This window comes from Hesperophylax consimilis, chromosome 1 (genome assembly GCF_061612785.1).
Source record: "Hesperophylax consimilis isolate HC1 chromosome 1, BYU_Hcon_1.0, whole genome shotgun sequence".
Lineage (NCBI taxonomy): Eukaryota > Metazoa > Arthropoda > Insecta > Trichoptera > Limnephilidae > Hesperophylax > Hesperophylax consimilis.
In genome coordinates, this window is record NC_142836.1 from 24,392,062 (window position 1) to 24,417,013 (window position 24,952).

Below are 24,952 nucleotides of genomic sequence, written 5' to 3' on the forward strand. Positions count from 1 at the left end.
GGACCAGTCACATCACAGTTCATCATCAGAACTTGGAGATCACGATGAACAGCCTCTTCGAGTTCAAATGGAGCAGCAACAGGAACTGCTCCATGATGGGCGGTTATCACTACAACCGCCCACAAGAACTGCACAGCAACAGCCCTTGGCAGGGCAGACTCTCCTGTCGCAAAGGGAGCCTTGGGTAGAGCAGGCTCATCCGCTGCAATTGGAACAGCGGTTGGAGCAGCACAAGGGTGGGCGGTACGCATTACTCCCACCAAAAGGATCCTCAGAGCAGCAGCCCTTGGCAGGGCAGACTCTCCCATCGCAATTGGAGCCTTGGGCAGAGCAGACTCTTCCGCTGCACTTGGGACAGCGGTTGGAGCAGCAGCAGCAGGGCGGGCGGTACGAGCTACTCCCACCCAGAGGAACATCGCATCAGCAGCCCTTGGTAGGGCAATCTCTTCAGCTGCAGTCGACGCAGCATCAGCAGCCAAGCAGTAGCTGCTGGGAGCTTCCTACATCAGAGCAGCCATTCAACTTAGCAGAGCAACGCGACGGGCAACAGTGGCCAGAGTCGCAGGGCCGATTCCAGGGACCAACACCTGCTATAACTGAAGAACGTCTCGCGGAATCAATTGGTAAGGCAATATCTTTATATAATACCAGGCCCAAAGTTAATGATCTTCCTACATTTAACGGAAAACCAATTGAATGGATTGCGTTCAAATTAATATTCCATCATACCACAGACTTCTTAAAAGTATCTGACAGCAAAAATTTATATACATTACAAAAAGCGTTAAAAGGAGAGGCGCGTGACGCGGTTTCTTCCCTTCTTATAATTTTTGGCGCAAAATCATCACCTTGTTCGGCGCAATTCGTAAAAAATAAAAACGCGGATCAATTTTTATCTCAGTATCCCCAGGCCTTCGAAGCAATAAAAACAAAACATTACATGAACGACTATTTAGATAGTGTAAATTCAGTAGAAAGTGCGAAGAAATTAATACAAAATATTACATACATACATGCTCAAGGCGGGTTTAAGGGTGGAGGTGAATGCGAAATTACCTACTACAACCATTTAGTCAGTCAGTAAGATATACATTTTTTACGGGATTTCTAGTTTTAAGACATTACCTACTACACAATTTTTAGTCATAAGATATACATTTTTTACGGAATTTCTAGTTTAAGACATTACCTACTACACAATTTTTAGTCATAAGATTTACATATTCCACGGAATTTCTAGTTTTAAAAGCAGCATAAATATTTGTATTTCAGATATTTTAATAAATTTAACTGATAATTTTCGTAGACAAGCAGTAGGTACCTAACAAAGATAACAGTCGCATTCTTTGCCTATTTTGTGAAGAATCTTCACGGGAGGAGGTATGTATCTTCCAGAATGCGACAATTACATATTGCTCAATAAAATTTAGCCTTCAGGAGGCCCGTTCCCATAGTTCGTATTTTCAAAGTTAATGTAGCTTCCCACATTTGCAGATTCGACCCTACAATAAAACAATTCTTTGGCCTGGTATTTTTATAAACATATTGCCTTGTTTGTATCATTTATGATTTAAGAATTGGTGACATTTTACTGCAAGCGGCGGCAGTTTTCAAATAGAGCTGTTCGCCTTCGATTTTATGATGACCCTAGTTAAACCATTATGCCTAAAAATATTTGCCAATACCTTTCCCACCCCTGTCCCATAGTAATAAAAACCCCAAATAAAGTTTCATCTCCCTCAAAATAATTCCTTTAAAATATTTCTATTGTTTAAGTCACGTTTGTATCATTAAGAATAGTTTAGTGCATTTTATTTTATGTTAAGAATGTTGTTTGCCAACGAGCGGGTGGAACATCTTTATTTTGGTAAAATGTCCTTCAGAATTTAGTTTAAATACAGATACCTCCCAGAAAAAGGACAGTATTAGAGTATTCATATAACTGGTAGGTACAGACGTACCTACGCAGGAGACAGTATTAGAGTGTTGCTATAACTGGTAGGTACATGCGTACCTAGGCAGTCAGCCGTGAGATAATTACTAGGTTTATGTAAACCTAGGGAAAACTGAAGAATAGAGGAAACTAGACCTTTATTTCTTTCAGTTTAAGTTTTAGCAGAGGAAAATAAGATCCTCTGCAATTATATTGTGAATTAATAAATTTATATGTCAAGAAGAAGAAGTGTTTTCCTGCATTCCATCTGACGGCGTGTTCTCGTACCACGATAGCAGAAACAGTTGGATTATTATAGGTTAGGTTAGGTTGGATTTATTATGGGTTAGGTTAGGATATAGGTTAGTTTAGTTTAGGTTTGATTATTATAGGTTAGGTTACTATAGTTTAGGTTAAATAAAACAATAATTATAATAATACCTAAATATAAATAATTTTAGTTTTTTAAGTAACATAAAAATATTTTATTTTTCGAGTTTGGCCAAAACAGTACCTAACTAGAATTTGCATTCTGAAATGATTCAAATTCTAGCTACTCGTATCAGAAATACCAACCAGAGAAAAATGTCATCAACAGAAATCATTCCAGCTGTCATCCCATACAACGAAAGTGAATTTTCGATTTACGTAATTAAATATTAAAATGCTAAAATTAAAAATATCCCAAATGCAGTCAGATTCCTTTTATAGTAATTAAGGTAAATCAGAATGTTTTATTTAAAAATATTTCATATAATCCTTGTCCAGCGATTCCGAATATTTACCTAATTTTGTACTGCCCTATAATATTTCTAAACTAAAGAGCCAGTTCTTTTCATTGTCGTAGAAATATTAAAAATATATAATCATCAAACAAACTTATTTCGGTTGTTGTGTGTGAAATATGAAATATTCCTTCGTCAAATTAATCAGGTTTAATGAAATCACATTTGCATTGATTTTAAGTGTCATTTTCAATAATGGAACTGCTTGTGTGAATAATAATTCAGATAACTGATAAAGTAGGTACACTATAATATAGAATTATAAATTATTAAATATATTTTCCCGTGATTTTTCACTAGACCCCAGATTCCTATTCACCCCTCACGCTTTTTTCCATCCAAGAACTTTCCCTCCATTCCCTTCTTTAAGAGGAAGCTACAAGCCAAAAATGAGTATATTCTTGGTATACCTTATATTGTAGGTAATAGGCATTAAAATCGCTTGACAAAAGTCTAGAAACGTTCGATTTCAAGCACAAAAATTTTATTTTTTTATTTATTTTGTAAATAATTTTATAAGAAAGCAAAATAGTTAATCAAGTGAAACTGTCGCAGATAATCTTAGCTATAATGCTGTATTTATTTTTAAAGTTGTTTCCTTTATGCGCTCATACATTTCTATTGAAAAAATATTTTTTTGTGAGTAATTTATTTTTTATTTGTATTCTACTCAAACGAAACGATATGAAAACCTTCAATTTATCTAAAGCATATTTTTTGGTATTCATAATGTACACCAATTCGTTATAAAGATTAATCAAAATAGTGATTTAGCATTTAGCTTTGCGTAACCCTAAAGCTGTGCACACACAGCAGAGCCATTTAGCCTCAAACCATTTGGCTGAATCCATTTCCACACGGTGCAAATTTAGCGGGCCACACACAATCGAGCCGAGGAGAAAAAGACGTTTGATTTATGTCCAGTGACGCTATTCCGCAAAAATTAAAATCTTTAAAATGTCAAATATTTTGTTATCGTGCTTGTAATTATATTTCATTTGGTTAGAGAACTTCAGAGTATTATAGAAATGGCATCACTATCGACGTCACCAATGATTTTAAAAAAGTTTATTTAAAATTGAGAATTAAAAAATAATATACATAAATTAAATATTTTTAATTTATTTTTAAGATTTATTTAATATACGGTGAGAAATAATATTTTATTTTTTTTATTTATTTATTAGATACTAAAAAATACAATTATAAAATAGTGAATATTTGACTGTCTAACTGGGAAGGTTCCCCCTTTCAGGGCAATCAAATTGATAAGTTTAGTTCGTATGAAGTAGGTAATGTAACACAAATACATAACAATAAATTCAATTGTTGAAGAAAATACTTTTTACCTTACATTAAATTCATAACTTTGTGGAAATTACTTTCATGTTTACAATATAAGAGATAAGTTAGGTAAGCATCTAAATTTTTTTCATTGTTTCTATGATGTGTAAGAATTATTATTTTAAATAGTACATATTATTTGAGTTAGAAAATAATATATAATAATTCATACAATTATTTAATATTTGAATATTTGTTGTTTACCTGTAAGTTACCATATGTTCGCTCTCGACTCTCCCTAAGTCCAGAAGCCAATTGTTAAGGCGATGCACTACGTCGTGTAATATTTTAAATTGAGCCGCTATCAGTAACAACCCTTACGTAGATGGCGATAAGGTTTAAATTCCCGCTTAACACCATCCGCCTGTTTTGATTTATGCATGAAAAAAAAACATGGCCAAAAAGTGCCTTTTATTTTATTTTGTAGATGTTCAGGCATAAATTTTTTTTTTTCGATCATTTTATAAATAATTTAATTTGCCACATTAAACAATAAAATCATAGCCGAAAATGGGTTCGTAAGTAGGAGATTTTGAACTTTAAAGCAGTTTTCATAGGCCTTTCCATTATTTTTTTCTGGGCTTATAAAACGACTTATATAAAAAATACTCTATCATTTCAAAGGCCAAGATGTATTCTACTCGCAGTATTTAATAAAAGCATCTGAAACATTTCTAGGCGACCAAATTTTCAAACCAAAAACACATGGTTTTGCATTACTACGTATGGCATCGCCTTAACCGATTTACGCAGAATGCGTCCACTTTTTCATTTCCATGTATCGGGTATGAGGTTTTTCATTTCAGGTCAAAAATTTTTGGCCCTATATAAGAGTATTATTTTGAGCATGGTATGTCTTAGTAGTAGGTTGAACTACTGGATTCCTCCTTGCATGACGGGTGTCGTGAATAAATGTAAACATTTTTCTATAATATTCAGAACTTGTTAGAAAGACATTTGCCAAATACGTCCGAACAGCCACGGTCCCTTGGCTCGGTCGGTGGATTTTGGACTCGCCAAATACCAAGCGGAAGCCGCCGAGCCAAGCTGAGTCACCTGAATTTCTCCACAAACGATGAGTAGACTCGGCGCGGGGCTATTTGGCTTCGTTGGCTGTGTGCTTATTTAGTCTGCAGGCCACAGGTAGGAGTTCCATTGCCTTTTGCACTAGGGGCAGTGGAAAGAATACAGAATTATTAATAGGTCATTTCAATATAAGGAAGGCAGTTGATTATTTTGTGGAAACATCACATTGCGGTGTGTTCATTAATTACTATCGCCGACACCGTGAATAATCACGTCTAACCGTGTTCCACTATTATCATGACAGTAGCAGTGAGCGCTGACCGGATTCGGTAGTTTCCGGTCAAATAATAAATAATCGATGTTTGTTAGTCTATACGATTTTTTAAATAAAGACATAGATTCCTAACTAGCTAACTAATTAACCTTCACGCCGTTTCCCGCAGGGGTAGACGGAGAGGACGGACTGTCAAACATCTCGTCACACACTCCTTGATTCATTCGCATTCATACATCGTCTCATACATGCCCTTTTATTAATCTGATTATTGACTTGGTTCACTTGATGGTGCCATACACGAGCGGCTTTGACTTTGCCATTCATATTTGCGGAAAATTTTGTTTGTGTCAGAATGAAGGACTTGAAGCCAGCCGAGGAATTGAACTCGCAACGTCTGGGTGGGATCCAGAAGCGATGCCAATTCAGCCACTGGTCGATATAATAGTAAAAAAAATTGTCATTGGAGTTGGTTAATTCTTCAAATTCTTCGTATTCAAATCTCATTTTCCACAAATCCATTTTATTTTCCTCTAAAATTGCAATAAAACCCTTTCGAAAGTAAATGATTAAATTTAACGCGTTATTTTTATTAAATACTTCGTTAAAACATAAACTTTCAAAAAAATCTCTCGAAGCGCGCACAATAAATTTTCACGATTTATTGCCTTCGGAATGTGAAAACCTTAATAGAACCATACTCCTGTGAAATAATCGATTTGTGACATTTGCTTGCTGTAAAGAAAGCTCTATGTTGGTATAGGCCAAGGTCCTCGATAATAATGATAAGTCCCATCACTAAGATTACGCCATTGCGGAGTAATGTAAAAAAATTGAAGACTATTGTAGTTTATGAAATATTAGGAATGTATTATCTTGTAAGTATACGCAAAGCTACTCGTATTGCGCATGCGCATCGGTATTCTGATGATAGTCGTTTTTCAATAGTGCAAATGGCAAATCGTATTTATTGAAAAAGACATAAAGTTATAGTATATATTTTTTAATATGGGTAGATAGAGATAAAAAAATTCAGGAGTCTAAATTTGAGCACCTCAACCACAGTTTTCGAACCCCTAATATCTTATAATACATTTCACGCGAGGCCGCCAACGCGGCTTTTAATTCTTCTAACCTTCCAATTGTTATGCCCCTGCGAAGACTCACTAGATTAATTTCCTACAGAGAATTCAAACACGATGTATCATTTAATCTTTTACGACGTGTAGATACCTACGTATAACATTTTTTTCCACATGTATGATTATATATGTATATTATATATTATATATATTATATTTGTATATTATATATATTATATATGTATATAATATATATTATATATGTATATTATATATATTATACATACTTTTATTATGCCAAATATTTTTATAAATGTCTTACAACGAATTTTCCATATGTTCTACAATGAATTTTCCAAATGTCCTACAACGCATTTTCCACATATCAACGGATATTTTCCAAATGTCTTACATCGCATTTTTCACATGCTTACAATGAATTTTCCACATATCTTACAACGCATTTTCCACATGTTATACAATTCATGTTCCACGAGTCAACAGATATTTTTCACATGTCCTTCAACGCATTTTCCACGTGTCGACGGATATTTTAAACATGTCCTACAACGAATTCAAGCACGAAGTATTGTTAAAATCATTAACTGTGTGTACCTACGTGTATGTTATACTTTTACCGTGGAAAATATTTTTATATATGTCCTATACCGAATTTTCCACTTATCCTGTAACTCATTTCCCACATGTCCTACATCGAATTTTCCACATGTCCTACAACGATTTTTATACAACGAAAATTTCAACGAATAGATACGGTTTTAAATATGATTTGAGATTTTTACAGCCAAAAATATTATAGTGAATTATTTTTGGAGTATCCATCTTTATCCAACGTTTCGGACACCATAACAGTGTCCATCTTCACCTCAACACATCTGCCCTGATGATTGACCCTGTATGCTGAACGCTGGCTAAAGAAGGAGGTAGCGCGACACGGCATAATACCCCAAAAATAAATCACTATTAGTTTTTCACCCACTAAAAACTTATAACCGTATTTAGTTATTAGTTTTTAGTGGGTGAAAAACAGAGTTCATAAAAACCTAAATAATAGACATACTTTGTAACGCATATATTAAATAGTCTACTTTACTAAACCATTAAAATGGTTACCATCGTGAAACGGACACGAAATGTACAAACCAATTTACATACAGACGAAATACACAACTGTAGAATTAAAATCCTTCTCTACGCTCAGTCAGTAATTATTTACATGTAGTGAGCAAAGTAACCCAATGTTTCCAGGTACCGGCGTCGCCCTAAACGTGTTAAATAACGTGTTTTCACCGTTAACAAGAGGAAATCCTCCAATTTCCCTAAAACAACACCAACACGCGATAAACCTCAGAACCGAGACCTACCAATATAATTTTCATGCATGTTTTAGCTGACTGTATAAAAACCTCGTTGACATAATAAAATACAGAAATAGTCAACCCCTAAAATGGTTTAATCCATCTAAAAGATAATACGATGGAAAAACCGCTGCGTATTAGGGTTGCTTTTCACACACGTTAAAAATTGGTTCGAGAGCTGAAAATCACGCCTGAAAAATCGTATCGTCGCGGGTCGCTTCGATTGTCCGCCTTTAGCTCCGGAGGTTGTCGGGGTTGTGGGGTGGGGGGTGGGAGTGACGGAGAGGCCGCTGTGACCTGTCTCCCTCTCCGCCCGGGCAGCCTCCGGAGCAGGAGAACTCCAGCCCCAGTCCGCCTTATGTAAGCCGGGTTAGGGGGTGCGCGCCGGCCGCATATCCGCGCCAATACTTATCACAACTCGCCCCGAGCCCGTTTCGCTTATCGGCTTGACTTACGACGTCGTTCAACTCTTTTCAGGAGACCCGCGGATACATTGATTCATGTTGTCGAGGCGTTGCGTTGTTTGGCCGACCCAAGGTTGCGATTGTTTCCGATTCCATTGTTCAAGGTCGCCGACTGTTCCTCTGACCTGAAATTATCGAGAAGATGAATGGAGCGAGCGGGAAAACCTCCGAATCTTCAGGTTGCTGAAAACAATCACATAACGCTAAATAAGGTAATATTTCACTTTAATTGCTTTGTTCTCTTTTCAATGAATGCCTAGTACCTAATCCCCAATTGTTTTATATTCCTAGAAAATATCGCCTAAACTTACCAATTATCCAATAATCTATTATTTGCTACATTTGTTAAATTGGTTGTCACGCAAAATAAAACATATTTTAATGTCATATTATCTTCCTCCGTCACATTCCGACGGGAAAATAGAAAACAGAAATGAGAAAGCGAAGCGATCAACAGGCGACTTTAACTTTCTCTCAATACCCCAAACGCAATAAACTTTAATTTCTAAAATTATGTTAAATCCTTCATTCATATATCATTATCTTAACGATGTGTCTTACAAAGGCTTTTTTGTTATTACCTGTTACCTGTTAGTCATTATGTGAACTTCGACATTCAAATCGATATGTATTAGGTTTTAAATAGGTAGGTATCATATGTGTTGTTTTTATTTTTTACATTTTTTTCCACAATTCTATGAATCACCGAAAATTCTTATATGCATATTTTTGATCTCTGTAGGTAGCTATACTGCCCGATAGGTGTACAGGTCGGCAGATACGCATTAATATTGAAAAAGAATTTTCATAATACTTCATCCAAAAGACTACCTAACCAAAATATTATTATTCTTTCCAAAATAAAAGTTTTTTTATTACTCACACAATAATGACTTACATAATTACCGTGAAACAGTAAAGCTCGCATATTAAAAATATTTTTCCAAATTTCTTTTATTTAATAAACCATAATTACCTTTGAAATCTCAAGATTTACTGATAGTAATAAGTAGGTACTTAAATACCTACCTACTTATTTAGAAGCCATTTAATATTTTATTTAACTGTTTTATTTAGAAATCAGAATCACACAAATTGTATAGTGAATAATATAGTGGATGCAGTCAATTTTCTAAATCGGAAACGGAACCTACAACTAATTTACTGACTGATGAAATGCCATACGGTCGAGATAAAACATAATATTGTGGGAATAACTTTCTTAATTCTTGAAAGAAGAAGGTTAGGTTAGTCAATTTAAAAAAAAAGATATTACATTATATAATATTTTGAAAGCATAATGCATTAAACATTACATGTAATAATTTCAGTATTTTTTAATATTGAAAGAATAATAATGATCTTAAAATGTATTATTCAAACTAGAGGTTAAATGTATTGCTTAAATCTACTAGGACTTCGGCGACAACATTCAGAGCTATTGTCACTATAATTATGAAGTCGACATTAAAAATTTGTGGTTAAAGTTATTGTGAAATTGTCAAAATACCTATTACATACAATTGCTGAAAATTTAAAAATTATTTTTTTTTTTAATTCCCATCCTGTTAGAATAAATACAAATAGACAAGTTGATTTGTCTGCTACAAAGCGGAGAGAAAATTCTTCACATTTCCAGCGGAATTTGGTGATTAATCTCCACCGTATAATAATTTCTAAAACGCCATTTGTATTGGAGAAACACGTAAGGCTGTGTTACTATCAACCAGGATTGCTTATTCGTGGGAAATTCCCCAAATTGCTAGTAAATTTTCAGTAAAACACGAATATGTTATCGCGATGTTGGAACAGGTGTTCATAAAAATTATGATATTTTCGCATTTTGTCATTGTAAATGTAAATGCGTGAACACGTCTTTCTATATATTACGAATGTACTAAAAATTTAACAGGAAGCGGCCTACAATCCCGTTTTTAATCGAATTTTAATAAATCTGCAATACTCGTTTTTCTCCTTACAATGTTGAATATATATTGAACGCAATAATGCACCCAATATTTTAAAGCATTTTTATGATTTGTTCAAGATTTTTCTGGAGTTGGGAATTTTGAGGGGAGAACTTTTTGTGTGCGGAAAATGCAGGGATTCTGGGCATTTCTTGACTATCCAACCATATAAAATGTCAAATTAATGTAAAAATAATATTTAAAACAATTGTAAGAATGTAATAAAATTTCATTTCTTTCGACTATAATTTTCAACTAAAATCCTAAAATGACTAGATAATACAAAATCAATGCTAATTTCGATAGAATTTCTATTCATTTTCAAGGGAAAGGAAATTGTGGGGATTTTGGGGTGAATTTGAATATTTATTGTGGGTATTTTAGAACATGTGCATTAGCAATCCTGCTGTCAACATAGCTCAGTGGAAAGAGTAGACGTTCGGAAAACGAAAGATCTAGGTTGCGGTTTGAACCTTTTTGAACCACAGCACAAGACTTACCATAAATCTTATTAAATTGAAAATACATCTTCCCTAGCTAACCTAACATTAATACTTACGTCTGAATCCTTTTTATTTTCTGATTTATATTCGCTGCATAGGTATCTCATAACATAAATTGTAAGTACGTACATCATAATGTTTATAGAGCTGACTGGATGATGTTCGCTGTAAATTTTTTAGTTTTTACGTAATTTAGCGAATATAAATTATAAGTTAAAGTATATAAATAAACAGCAAAACATATTTTTGATTGGTTAGGTTAGGGTATTTTTTTTTTGTTTAGTTCTTAAATTATTTCATACTTTTGAAAGAACTTTGTCGTTAGTCTGCTGGGCCTTTAATTATAGTTAAATCATTGTATCATTAATTTAATGTAAAGGAATACCTAGATTTAAACGTGGGAACGGAGCAGGTGGAGAAGTTCCATTTGAGTTGAGCTAACTTTCTTGGAATTCTGTAGCGCGGCCGTAGGTACATTCTAGGTCATGAGTTCAGATAAGATATGGAATTGTTATCTGCTTGGAATAGGGGTCTTATATAGCACTTGCCAGACCTTTCATAAGAAAAAACAATATATCCTTAACAAAGGAAACAAGTTTTTTCATATGTGATACCACAAAAGAGATGCAACTGCTCGTCTATCACTAGGATTCTAGCATTCCCGATTTTGTAAAATTTAGGCTAAAATAAGTGGACGGTATAGGAGATGGGAAAAAAAGGCTGAAAAGTATGTGAATCTTCATATCTGTTCCACTAAAAAGTAAATATTAACTTAATGATTAATTTTTTAACGGTTGTTTTTCACAAGGGCATTTTCAATTTTGGATAAAGTTTGTAAGATTGGAGGATATGTAATCGGAAAAGGAAGAAGATCGGTCATTTTATATCTCGTCTGGGTCTACGGTGATAAATGGCACAAATCATCTCAAAATTCAATACCATTAAAACTCATTGAAATATGTAGGTGAATTTTTGGAATATAAATAATAAGTATTAAAATCAAAAAGTTTTTAAAAATTCATTGTATTTGGTGAAATGAAAAATTATTTTACATTAAAAAAAAACATTTATAGCTTGACTTATAACTTGACTTAAGTTGAAGAGATGCAATACTTTGTTAAAAAAATATATTCAAAAAAACATTTATAGCTTGACTTGAATCAATTTCAAGTCAAGCTATAAATGTTCTTCAAGAGATGCAATATTTTGTGAAAAAAAAAATATAACTTAACTAGTTGAAGAGATGCAAATATTTTGTGTAGTAAAATTATATTATATAAAAAAATACAGTTTGACTTGAAGAGATGCAATATTTTATGAAAACAGTATGTATTTAAAAAAACATTCATAGCTTGAGTTGAATCAACTTCAAGTCAAGCTATAAACGTTCTTTAAGGGATGCAATATTTTGTGCAAAAATTGTATTATAAAAAAAACCTTAATAGCTTGACTTGAAGTTGAAGAGAAGCACTTAAGATAGTAAAAATGTTGAAAGTTGAATTTGGAATAATTTATACAGTTATCAAGCCATCTAACACAACACAACATAGGTTTGTTACTAGTTGTATGCAAAATTCGTACGAAGATATTATTTAGAAAACAAACTTATTTTTATTATATGCACAGTAAAAAAAAATGATAAGACGTGGTGTATAGGTACCTACCTATATTGTCATCGAATTGTAGTTGAACTCACTCACCCCTGATATCTGCAGCAAAACAAAGTTTTTTTTTAATAAATGACGTTGAATCTGCCTACACTTAGATATATATGAACGTACATATTAAAAAAATTAATTAAAATCAATAAAGATAATTTAAGAAAAGGGGCCAAGTAGGGCAAATCATATTTTTATATAAATCTAAAAAAGGACACTTTGAGGAATATTAAATCTTATATTCGGCAAATTTATACAAGAAGTAACAAAAGCTTAATGAAAGTTTATAACTGACATAAAACTGAGCAATTTATTTTTCAGATTAATTTTAATCGGTCATTAGCCATACCGGAAAAAAAGTTAAATAACAAAAGGATTGCATAATTATTTAATGAAATAAAAACAGTTTCCAGATTCAACATAGAACGATTCATATGTATGTTCACTTAAATTGTCACAAAAAATATATCAAAAGGATAGCATCTTCACAGAACTTGAAAATCAACTTCGTAATTTGATGAATTGTTACAATTCTCTGAAACAACCCATCCGTAAATCAGCAATATTTTATATCAGTAAGTTTTCTCCATGTAAGTTTTTGTTGTTTGAGTCAACTCTAATTGCGTGACCTAAAAATTTGTGTGCCTCTTGCCAATAATAATTTCCGTCCATTTCTTCCCTTCCTTTTAGTGAAAATGAAGGTAAAGAAATTGATCGATTGAAATGATTACGAAATTTAGCGAATTGTTGCATCACTCAAGAAAGAAATTTTATAACAGATCCAATCTGCCGAGTTTATGAACAAAAAAAATATGAATAATGATTTTATTGGAAAGTTTAAGAATGTCGAACGAAGGGTAATCAATCCAATGAAAATAACGAGAGCTATTATAATATTGTTATCAAATAAAAGCCTATCAAGTTACAAAATAAATTGAATACATATTTATATCAGAGTAAATATCGAAATATTTGGAATCCCTAAGAAGAGAAAAGAATGTTCTTTTTAAGTCGTGAGAGCTGTTTCGCCTTCTGAAGGATTGGACGGTAATGTAATGATGAGACATGTGGTTAATTAACACCGTATGTATTTTTGTATCACTGCGGGTCTAAATGTAACCATGATTGAGCAGTGGTTAAGCAATCACCTGATTAGTTGGCTTTCGAATCCATCTTGCGACAAAAATATATATTTCGAGTGAGCCTAGCGAAGTTCTGTTTTAACATAATCGTTTTGCATTTTTGTCTGTCTTTAAATTTGTTTCTACATTCCTTTTCCATTTCAAGATGGTGGCCGTTGTATTAATTCTAAAAAAAAAGTCAAATTGTAGTGTTTATTCGGAATTTCGAATGTTATGGTAACCTATCTGCAAGTAGGTTTGAAAAAATATTGTTATTGAGATAGTGTCGTTTCTTTGGTCACATTGTATCATTTCATTTATGATTTTTTTAATATTACAATGAATATATAGCTTGTAATTAAGTAGGTTAGGTATTTGTGTACCTACTTATAAATATTATTATTTCAGGGAAAATTTAGTTTCGAATAATTCAATGAGAAAAAAATTTAAAGATGCTTTTTGTACGCTGATAAGTTTAACAAATACTCTTCAATAGAAAAATATTTTTGAAAGGAAAAATGAACATTGGAATTTTTAAATAAATTAAATTTCTTTTTTACTTTTACCATCTTGTAGAATCACTCCCCCGAAGTTTGTGCACTTTACCCCCGGACACCGTGTATATTATTAAATTTCTTAATTTCTCATTCCTCTTCCATCCGCGAGCAAATGTTTCTAATGGAAGAGTAGTATAAACCTTAAGGCGATGCACTACGTCGTGTAATATTTTAAATTGAGCCGCTATCAATAACAACCCTTACGTAGATGCGATAAGGTTTAAATTCCCGCTTAACACCATCCGCCTGTTTAGATTTATGCCAGAAAAAAAACATGGCCAAAAAGTGCCTTTTATTTTATTTTGTGGATTTTCAGGCATAAATATAAATTTTTTTTTCGATCATTTTATAAATAACTTAATTTTTCACATTACACAATAAAATCATAACCGAAAATGGGTTCGTAAGTAGGAGATTTTGAACTTTAAAGCAGTTTTCATAGGCCTTTACACTATTTTTTTCTGGGCTTATAAAAAGATTTATCTAAAAAATACTCGATTGTTTCAAAGGCCAAGATGTATTCTACTCGCAGTATTTAATTAAAGCATCTGAAACATTTCTAGGCGACCAAATTTTCAAACCAAAACACATGATTTCGCATTACTACGTATGGCATCGCCTTAAGATATAAAATATATAAATTTTAAAACCCGAATTGCATTAAATTCAGTTAAATATTAGCTGCGTAGAAACGTATTACCTATTAATAATGTTGACTGCTAGGTCCAGTTATCATTTTAGGATTTTTCCATAGAAGAAAATGAGAGAAAAGTAATGATAAGAAAAAAATAGTATATTTATATGTAACAAATTAATTAGTCATTTGTAAACTTAAATGTACAAATTACTAAAATTAAATCAATAAATAAAAAAATAAAAAAATATTTATTTTCCTATACAAACAACCAATCTTTTTTACCTAAAAACTAAGTTACTACTTACTTCTAAAATCATTTTGAATCACCCTACCTCAGAAATTAGCGCACTTTACCCCCCGGACACCCCGTATATTCTGTATACCCAGTGTATATAGGATGGCCTGGTACCAAATGTCACCTTAATAAATCTGAAGACAGCGCAGGCCTTATGGGAGCTCCACCCTCGCGTTATATGTGGAAAAGAAAGTCGTAACAAAGATAAACGAAATTCTGAAAACTAATAAATACTGGTGCTGTAGAGCTTTCGTGAAAAGTCAGGAAATCTTTGAAGAAAGAAATCCCGCAGCTCCTCCCTTCAGTTCTCTCAGGATAAGCAGTACAACAGAGCCGTGAACAATTTTCCTCAAACGAGATTATCCACTGAGAGGATGACAGCGGAGAGTAACTTAAATAATGGTTGAGGCGTTTTACTCCGGTTTTGAAAGGTTGATTTTTAGTTTATTCACATTAATAATTAGTTTTAATTATTTGGTAGAAATTATTTTTGATACCATTATATTATAAAATACAATAAAAAGGTGACATAGAAAGTTATTTAAAAGGACTTTTCGCAACAATCATCTTTGGTTCTAGTAATATTATAAAAACATAATGAAAAGTTAACATAATATGCATTTTAAGAAGATTTTGAAAATATAAAACCTAACTGTCGCTGACAGAATTTCCTTGATCATCTTTGGTACTAGTAATACTATTAAAAATACATTGAAAACATAACGTTAAAAGCATTGAAGATTTTGATAAAAATATAAGAGTCCTGTCACCCATACGCTAACGAAAATTTGTGCACAAAAGCCCAGCAACGGATAATGCTCTCTCTGATTCCTTATTTGTTGGTGGGACTGTCAGCACAACATGGTTTTTGTATAAATTTAGTATTTTTTTAATCCCGCAATCCCACACCTGAAAATCCCTCAAGCAGGTTGCGGGATTGAAAACCTCGTGTAGGATTTCGTATCAATCGTTTATCGGTAATAAGTATTGTTTTGTATGCACTTGCATTCATTTGTACTTATATACATTTTACAAGTTTTTTGTGATAGTGGTACAAACTGTCCAGGAAAATATTTATTGTTATACTTACCTAATTATATAAGTAGTTATAGCGGATACTTCAACAATAGCATTGACCACTTAGCCTGCAAAACAGTTAATTAAAACTAACATTTGCCGCGGTAACTAAAAATCCAATGTCTTTATTTACAACAGCAGAGTTAGACCTCGCGTCAAAAGAAGGATGTTTCTAATTCTCTTGTATTTAAAACCAAAATTTCCTCAGAAATTTGTAAATAGGTACTTTTAAAAATATATTTTTACGAATTATTACAAAACATTGATTTTTCTCTAATTTTCAAGTACAATATGCATTTACTGTATATGTAAACCTTCCGGAAGAAATTCTCTAAATTATAATGAAAACCTGATCAAAGATCCATTGCGTGGTTTACAAGAACACGAAGCAACTTTATTTTATACAATTCAGATATGGTTAACCTATTATTGATAGAACGCACGCAATTAATAACAATATATTTTACATAAAACATATGCGGAAAATTTGACTAGCCAACTAGGAATAGATCCTGTTTTAGGCCAGTCAATTTTAAATATTTCTTCTTAATTTGATTATTTTCTCTAAATAAATTGAGATGGACATTTTACATCCATACTAATAAACATCTGAAAAAGCCATTCATTTCCAACAAAATTATCATTGGGTTTCAAGTAGGTAGGCTGTACATGAAAATTACTTCAAACTATTAGATCTCATAAAACATATACCAAGCAAAATAAAAATACAAACTATCAGCAACATAGAATAGCGGAAATTGTGCGTGACCCTTCAAAATTAAATGCCGGAAAATGGAAATGCTTAGCTTCGAATCGCTCCAGTAGGAGCGTATTCATCGATGCATTCAAGCGGATTCTCAAATATTTTAGTTTTCAATTGTTACTAGTCGGGGAAGGAGGCCTGGGACCAAATTCACCCCAAGCCAGGCCAGGACACTTAATCAATTCGGCCTCTTAACTTCTGTAAGATCCTTCCATAAATATCTTTTTATGGTTTTTGTTTTTATATTTTTTTATATTATTCAGGAAACATACAGATATATATGGTTATAATAGTAATTTTACATTTAACCAGTTGAGTTCCACTTACGATTTTTTTTATATTAAATTAAATTTAAAATTTATAATATAACACAGTTCTTAAAAGCAAAAAATGAATATAAATTAATGAGCGATAAAGAAATAATGCTTTTGATTTTAGTACGTTGTAAGGTTAATATTATTTTTACATTTTAAGGGTATAATATCTTCTAGGCCATTGTAAAATTTGCAGATACATCCGAGCATGAGTTTCGTTCATATTCAATTCAAAATGTTGCAATGAGGTATTCGATCTGGTATTGCGTTCAGGGCTACGAAATGCAATCCTTTGTAGTAGAGCGGTTTTACAGAAACAGTAAGTACTAATGACTGATGACTGGTTTGATGTCATTTAAATACAAAGTAAAGAACAGGGGCCCTAAATGGGAACCTTGAGGTACCCCCGCGGGAACCTGTGTCATGTAACCTTTTAGGCCAACAGCTTGACTTATATTTTTAATTTAGTATGAGAACCATTTCCACTTATTCCAACTTTTACGAGTTTTGATATATACGAATTTTTAATAAATTTAAAACATACCAAATAGGAGGATCTTGTAGAAGTTAAAAGACCCATTTGATTTGGTGTCCTGGTCTGACTTGAGGTGATTTTCGTAAGAGCCAGGCAGTGCCTACCCCACCCCGTTGATGTTAGGCCTGAGCACTGAATCACTAGGAGTGTGATCCATACCAAAAACATTGACAACGCCAATTTACATAAGACCTTTTCGACCCACTGAAGAGATATACCAATAGAAGTGCGTTGTGGGCGTGTCCATGTGCTTGAAGTGAGCACAATATTTCCTTACTTTTGGTAAAAAAATCGTTCTTATATTGAAAACATTTCTTCTTTCTTCTGATGTTACGTACTATCTGACTTACTTTACCAGTGATTCCTGGCATTACTTGCAGTAGAAAATGCGAACTGAACTGGTCACTCAGCTGAGCAACCGCCTAACCCCCACCCCGATCCTAATTGTCCAATATCTACGTGTTTTTAATTCACCGGCGACCAAGATGTCATCTACATTTTTTCCTCTAAATAAACTCAGGAATGGTTAAAGAGAGTCAAGTAAGTTAGGGACCTTAACACCGTGTGTATCACATAGGGATTACTTCTTGTTCTGTGTTTTGATTCATAGGCCCACGGGCAAATGAAATTGATTATCTGCTCAAAAAAGAATTCCGATAAAATTTAATAATATATATGATCTATTTTTTTATAAGTGTGCTCGTTCTGGCAGACTGTTTCATCTTCTTCTATCGATTTTGTGTTCAGTGGTCCTGAGCGATCGACCCTGATTGAAACGGATTTTACGACGTGCTCAGACTTTAGCATCGACAAGGCTGTTTTCTGGGTCCGGAGAAACGCCATTTGCATGGGATGGTACAGCAATTATACGTGATGATTAAGTAATACTTTACCTACTTATATCAAGATTTACTAAAAGTTACACCCTTACACAATATACCCTATAATAATAGGTATAGGCTATCAAATTTTAATTTCATGTTTTTATCTTATTCGTTAAATAAATTAATAAAAAAACAGTTAATTATTAACAAGTTCTGTTGTGTAATTATTAATGTGCGTGAAAGCTGTTTTGCCTTCTGAAGGCACTATCAAACTGCCCTCAGAAGGCAATAATAATTACACATCAAAACTTGTTCAAAAATTTACCCTCTTTTTTAATTTGTGAAAACCGCAGTTCGCAAAAAAACGGTTCCATCTGCTCTCAACATCTAGAGCCAGTGAGACTATGGCATCTCCAATTAGGGTATGTTGTGAGGCTGAAAGTAGTGGGGAGAGAAAGGAGATGGGGAAGATGAAGGTGGGGGAGTACCCAGCTATTCAGATCTCATCACTAAACACGGCAAAAGCCAATTCAAGCAACGTATCAATTCTTAATGGTGGTCTTACCCCAGGGCGATACTGAGAGTATATTCCACTCTGAAACGTGCCGCAAGCATATCATTTATTATTTGTAATTAATAAATTGTGAAATAATACAGATTAATCCAATAAAATTTATTCAAGGGATTTAAACCCGCGACGTGCGAATTGCTAGTCTAGAGCCTTTTCCCCTCGGCCACGGAGGCCGTCAATTATAAATTGAATAATAATTACTATATAAGAGAAAACATACAATTAAAATGGATTTCTACATATTAAACATGATTACAACAAATAACCTACCGACCGACAACCGATACTACTAAGTTTAATTACATCGTATATGATCAGCGTTACTAACTGAACGACATTTACCCTTTTCCTTGTTTAAAGTATTCCAAGTTAAATGTAATTAATTTTACTCTTCTCTGTATTGCATATTAGGAATTTAAATTACGTAGCTATTCCAAGCCTAGAAAACTCTCAGATTGCGTGGATTTCAAGTATCACTTCGTTATGTTATAACTGTTCCCAGTAAATAACGTTATGTTCCTAGTACAGAATGTTTTTCTGGGTGGTACCATAAATCTTCGGGATATTCTAAAAACAATTTATAACGTTTATTATTTTATATTTACATATTTACAATAAACACAAACAACTTGTAAAAACATAAGTAAAAGCTCTCTAGGGCGTGAATTAAAGAAATAAATATATAGCCCATTTTGACCGCCAGTCACAACAATTATTCAAACAATTCAGTTGTGGGTAGGTAGGTACCGACTCAATCAATAACATTTATCTTTATTCGAAGGTAGGCACTTCAAATTTTATTTATGTTCTACTATTAAACCGTTACTATAATTTTACTCGTCATAAACTGGCAATACTAAATCTACAAGGATCATAACATTATGTGTTATGGGTCCGCTGGGTATGGTTTAGGGAACATTAGAGAAGTGAAGGTCGATCCTTTGTAAGATCTATCGCACTTCTTTCTCCACCATGATGTTACGATGGCACCTTTACTTCTATTGCCGATCAATTTGATGCGTATTTTGAATGGCCGTTAAATGAAATGGATCTCCCCAGTGGAACAGGCGGGTCTTCTAAGCAAAATTGTAAGATGGTTTTGAGTGGATACTATTTTTATGTTTCGTGTGGAAATGAAAGCTCTTGTAAAATGCTGATTCAGACAGTATATATAAAAACCAGAATCGAATGATCCAAATTGGACAAATTATGGGCGTATTGCCCGTTCATCGCGAAAAGTACAAAAATCAGTTAAATCTGTCTAGTAGTCCCACATATTATGTTTGTATATTTCCCTATATAAATCCTCAAAATTTACTCAATAAACCCTAATCCCTTGCTACTTTGGCGTTCTGTCTATTTTCTTTTCTATGTTGTGTCATATCTACCTTGTTTAACCGTTTCTTTTTTAAAATTTTATATCCTGTATCCCTCCTTGGCCATATATATACAGGGTTTTCCAATAAGAGGTGTTATTTTGATATTCAATCGTAAAATATCAATAGCTCCGTTGCTTGTGTGGCACGTAGCGCCGTCTTGTTGAAAGTAAACGTTGTCCAAATCAATACCATCCAATTCCGGCCATAAAAAATCATTAATCATCTCTCGATAGCGCAATCCGTTCACCGTAACTGTTGCTCCAGCCTCATTTTCGAAAAAGTAATATCCAATGACTCCGCCGGACCATAAACCGCACCAAACAGTCACACGTTGAGGATAAAAAAGCTTTTCAACAATAACTCTTGGATTTTCCGAACCCCAGATGCGACAATTTTGCTTGCTGACGAAGCCACCGAGGTGGATATGGGCCTCATCACTCAAGATAATTTGCATTTGATTCACTCAAGTGAATTTTAATAACTTCAATGCGTTGTTAAAGCATGTATTGTTTTATTTTTATTAATGGCGTAGTTTCTACTTGTCAAATGTCAAAAATGACAGCTTTAAAAGTAACATCTACCGAAATAACGGGCTATTCAAAATAACACCTCTTATTGGAAAATCCTGTATATGAAGAGACTGAGAGGGCACCGAACGGACTGGCACCATCATACTAAGCTGATATCTGCATGAGGGACAATCGTACCGCTAAGGTCGGCCATGTCTGGACTTCGAACAGACTAGTTAAACCCTCACGCATAAATGTTGCAGTTTGGGAGCAGGTACAAAATATGTTTTTTTTTTTTTTTTTTTTTTTTTTTTTTTTTTTTTTTTTTTTTTTTTTTTTTTTTTTTTTTTTTTTTTTTTTTTTATAAATTTAACTTAGATTAAATTTGATAATATTATTATTAAGTTCTGCAAGTGTTTTAGTTTTTTATTATTGTGACAGCTGTTTCGAAATTGCAAAAGAAATTAAAAAATGTGGTTTAAATATAGCTTTTCGAACAAACAATAATTTAGGAACAAGCCTTAAAAACTCTAAAAGTAAAATCCCTATACTCAATAACAGTGGCATATATGAATTAAAATGTGACCACGCCGATTGTAACGCCACTTACATCGGACAAACGGGGAGGGCATTCTCAACTAGATTCCAAGAACATATACGATGTTATAATAATAAAAACATATCCTCAAAATTCGCAGAACATCTCTTGGTGAATAATCATACCCCACTTAACAACAAGGGTCCTAAACCATTGCATATAGAAAAAAAGGGCATTAGATTAAATTTACTTGAACAATTAGAAATCAATAAACGAACGAATGACCCAAATTTAACACTAATTAATAAAGTACGGAAAATAATTTACTCACCACTTCTTAGTATTTTCACAAAACCCAAGCAGTATAATGCACCCAAATAATTCATAGCAATAAAGTCATTAGTAAATAATTAAGAACCCATTACCATTTACTGAGGGGAAAACATAGATTGGTTTAACCAACAATAGATCATGTCATCGGTATAACCAGTAATAAATCAATGTATGCACCTTCAAAATTTACATTTGAAATAGTATAAAAACGTCGTCTCAATGTGGACTAACCACAGTTTGAAAATGGCCTTGTAAGCCGAAACAGCTGTCACAATAATAAAAAACTAAAACACTTGCAGAACTTAATAATAATATTATCAAATTTAATCTAAGTTAAATTTATAAAAAAATTAAATGGAGTTCTACGAATTAAACACAAAAACAATAAATATATACAAAATATGTGTTGTGAAGCAATCTCAAAGATATATTACTTACTAGTTATGGCTGTATAAAATTTACAAATACATAATATTAATAATGAAATGGGGGCCTCAGCACGGTTCCAACACCCAGTCAGGCTCACATAACCAAATCATACTTTATAAAAAAGTTATTCTAATCTATCAATAAATAAATGGAAAATATATCATATTTTACAGTAAAAAGCATATTTTTTAAATGTTACAACTTTATTTAAATAAGAAATAAAGTGAAACCATGTTATATAATTTGAAATGCTCATTTATTTATAGGAGTAAACTTCTTCATTGTAAGTTATAAGTAACATATGTACAATATGTTATATATACAGTTGTATGTGGGTAGAAGGTGCAATGTGCAGCACCTAAACTGCCATAATACGTTGAGAGTGAGTATCAAAATAATATACCACGTATATCAAATTAACAGTTAATAATACTACGGATCTCTCTGAGGAAAACTGTTTGTTCATTTCCCTTGTATGTTTAATTGGAGAGTTGATGACAATGTTTCATTTCAATGTAGGTGAAATTGCTATTCCTGTATGAACGCCATCATCCAAAACACAGGCTTGTCATAATATCATAAAATATGTTGCATTCCTCCAGTAAATATGTATTTTTTATATCTCTGACTGTGATGACGCTAAAAAGAAACAAATATCAATAATATAGGGTTTTCCAATAAGATGTGTTATTTTTTATGTATATAAATTAATTTTTTATTTATTTTATATACATAAACACACACTTACCACAAACTTCACATCACTTCGTATCACTTATCACTTTCTTATCACTTCTTTTATTTTATTATGTATATAAAATGGTTCAATAAAGAACTTGTTCAATTAACTGCCCTTAAAAAAGTTTTACATAAGATATATAAAGAAGACAGGTCTTTATCAAATTATATTGAATTTAAAAAAGTTTGAAACGATTGTAAAATCTTAACAAAAATGTGCTACAATTCTTTTATTAATAATGTTGAAACTTCAATAAATCATAATGTAAAGTATTTTTGGAACTATGCAAAATCAATGAAAAATAACAATTTTAGTATACCCGCCAACTTGGAATATTCAGGTAAAAAGGCCAAAGACACTCAAAGTATCGCTGACCTTTTTGTTGATTTTTTTAAAAGCGTTTATGAATGTGAGACACCAGTTTCTGCTAGTACAGTATCAAATTTTACTACTGATCATAATCTTAATTTATCTTTTATCTACATAGAATATAATAATATATTCACTGAACTAAAATTACTAGATCAAAGCAAAAGTGGTGGACCAGATAAAATACTGTTTTTGAAAAAAATCTTGTTAAAAAAGTTATTTTCCGATTAAACCACGTCATTCCTCCTAAACAACATGGTTTCTCTCCTGGAAAATCTACCCTTACTAACTTGTTAACCTATCAAAACTATATATCTGATTCTATGTCTAGTAAATGTCAAGTTGACTCTATTTATACCGATTTTAGCAAGGCGTTCGATAAATTCAATCATGAGTTATTGCTGAATAAACTCAATAAATTCGGTATGGGTGGTTCACTATATAAAAAAAAATATTTTGTATTTTTTATGTTTTGTGCCTGCATGCTGTGTAGATCAAGTTCAGTGATATTTTGACTTTATATTTATTTTTCTGCAATTGTTTTAAATAGTCGTTTCCTGCACTATTTTCATGTATAATTTCGTAAATATTTTATATATATATGTATGTAAAAGCCTTAATAGGCGTGAAATAAATAAATAAATTAAAAATGACAGCTTCAAAAGTAACATCTACCGAAATAACGGGCTATTCAAAATAACACCTCTTATTGGAAAACCCTGTAGTATATATATTGTACTACATCCATTGGTACATGATAAATAAAACAGACAAACTTAAGAATTATATCAGATAATAATCAGAAACTGATGGCATGGTGTTATATTTTATCACGTTTTCTATATTGTGCTCATTTCTCTCAGTAAAGTTATTCATATGGCGTTCATTATTAATAATGTTAGGGAAATTCAATAAAGCATTAGATAAATAAAGTATGTATCAATATGTAACCAACCTCGCACGTTTTATCTACATAAACATCTTTTAAATGTTTGATATTCAGATACCTAGATATCTCATACACATTTTATAGCGTTCTGAGAAATTCGATTCAATTTCAATGCAAAGCAATACAGCTCGCCTGCTTTTAGGTTATGCATCTCCAGGCTAAAAATCTTAAAATAAACATATTATTATAACCACGAAGTAATACGTTTGTATGATACCATATTAACTTTACTAAATACGTAATTAACTGAATTAGAATAAAAACTATACTCACTTTTAAACATTTATGTTTTATTTGTACAAGCAAAGAAATCTTACAGATGACGGGCGGGCAAAGAGGCATTCCATGGATAATTTGTAAATTAATTAACACTGAAACGGATTATTCAAATATAACGGAAGCTTTTTTGAAGTTGAAACAACCCAATTTCTATTTGAATACAATTGACGTGAAGATTCTATTACATTCGAAATAGGGAATCTGAACAATTGTTCAGTTTTTCCGAAATAACTGGCCATTAGAATAGGCACTTTCTACTTATAAATACATGTTGACTGGGCCAGAGCCGGCAGTATGCGGGCGCAATTGTAACAGTCCG

At 32.6% G+C, this 24,952-nt stretch overlaps 1 protein-coding gene across 1 annotated transcript in view; it reads left to right on the forward strand.

Moving 5' to 3' along the window:
• The first annotated feature begins 8,187 nt into the window (after positions 1 to 8,187).
• The window catches only part of LOC149426501 (putative G protein-coupled receptor CG31760), an 83,425-nt gene continuing 66,660 nt past the window's right edge, over positions 8,188 to 24,952 (forward strand). Inside the window, exon 1 of the mRNA XM_089639908.1 lies at positions 8,188 to 8,499. The gene's annotated coding sequence lies outside the window, so the exon portion shown is untranslated. The remainder of the gene's footprint in view (positions 8,500 to 24,952) is intronic.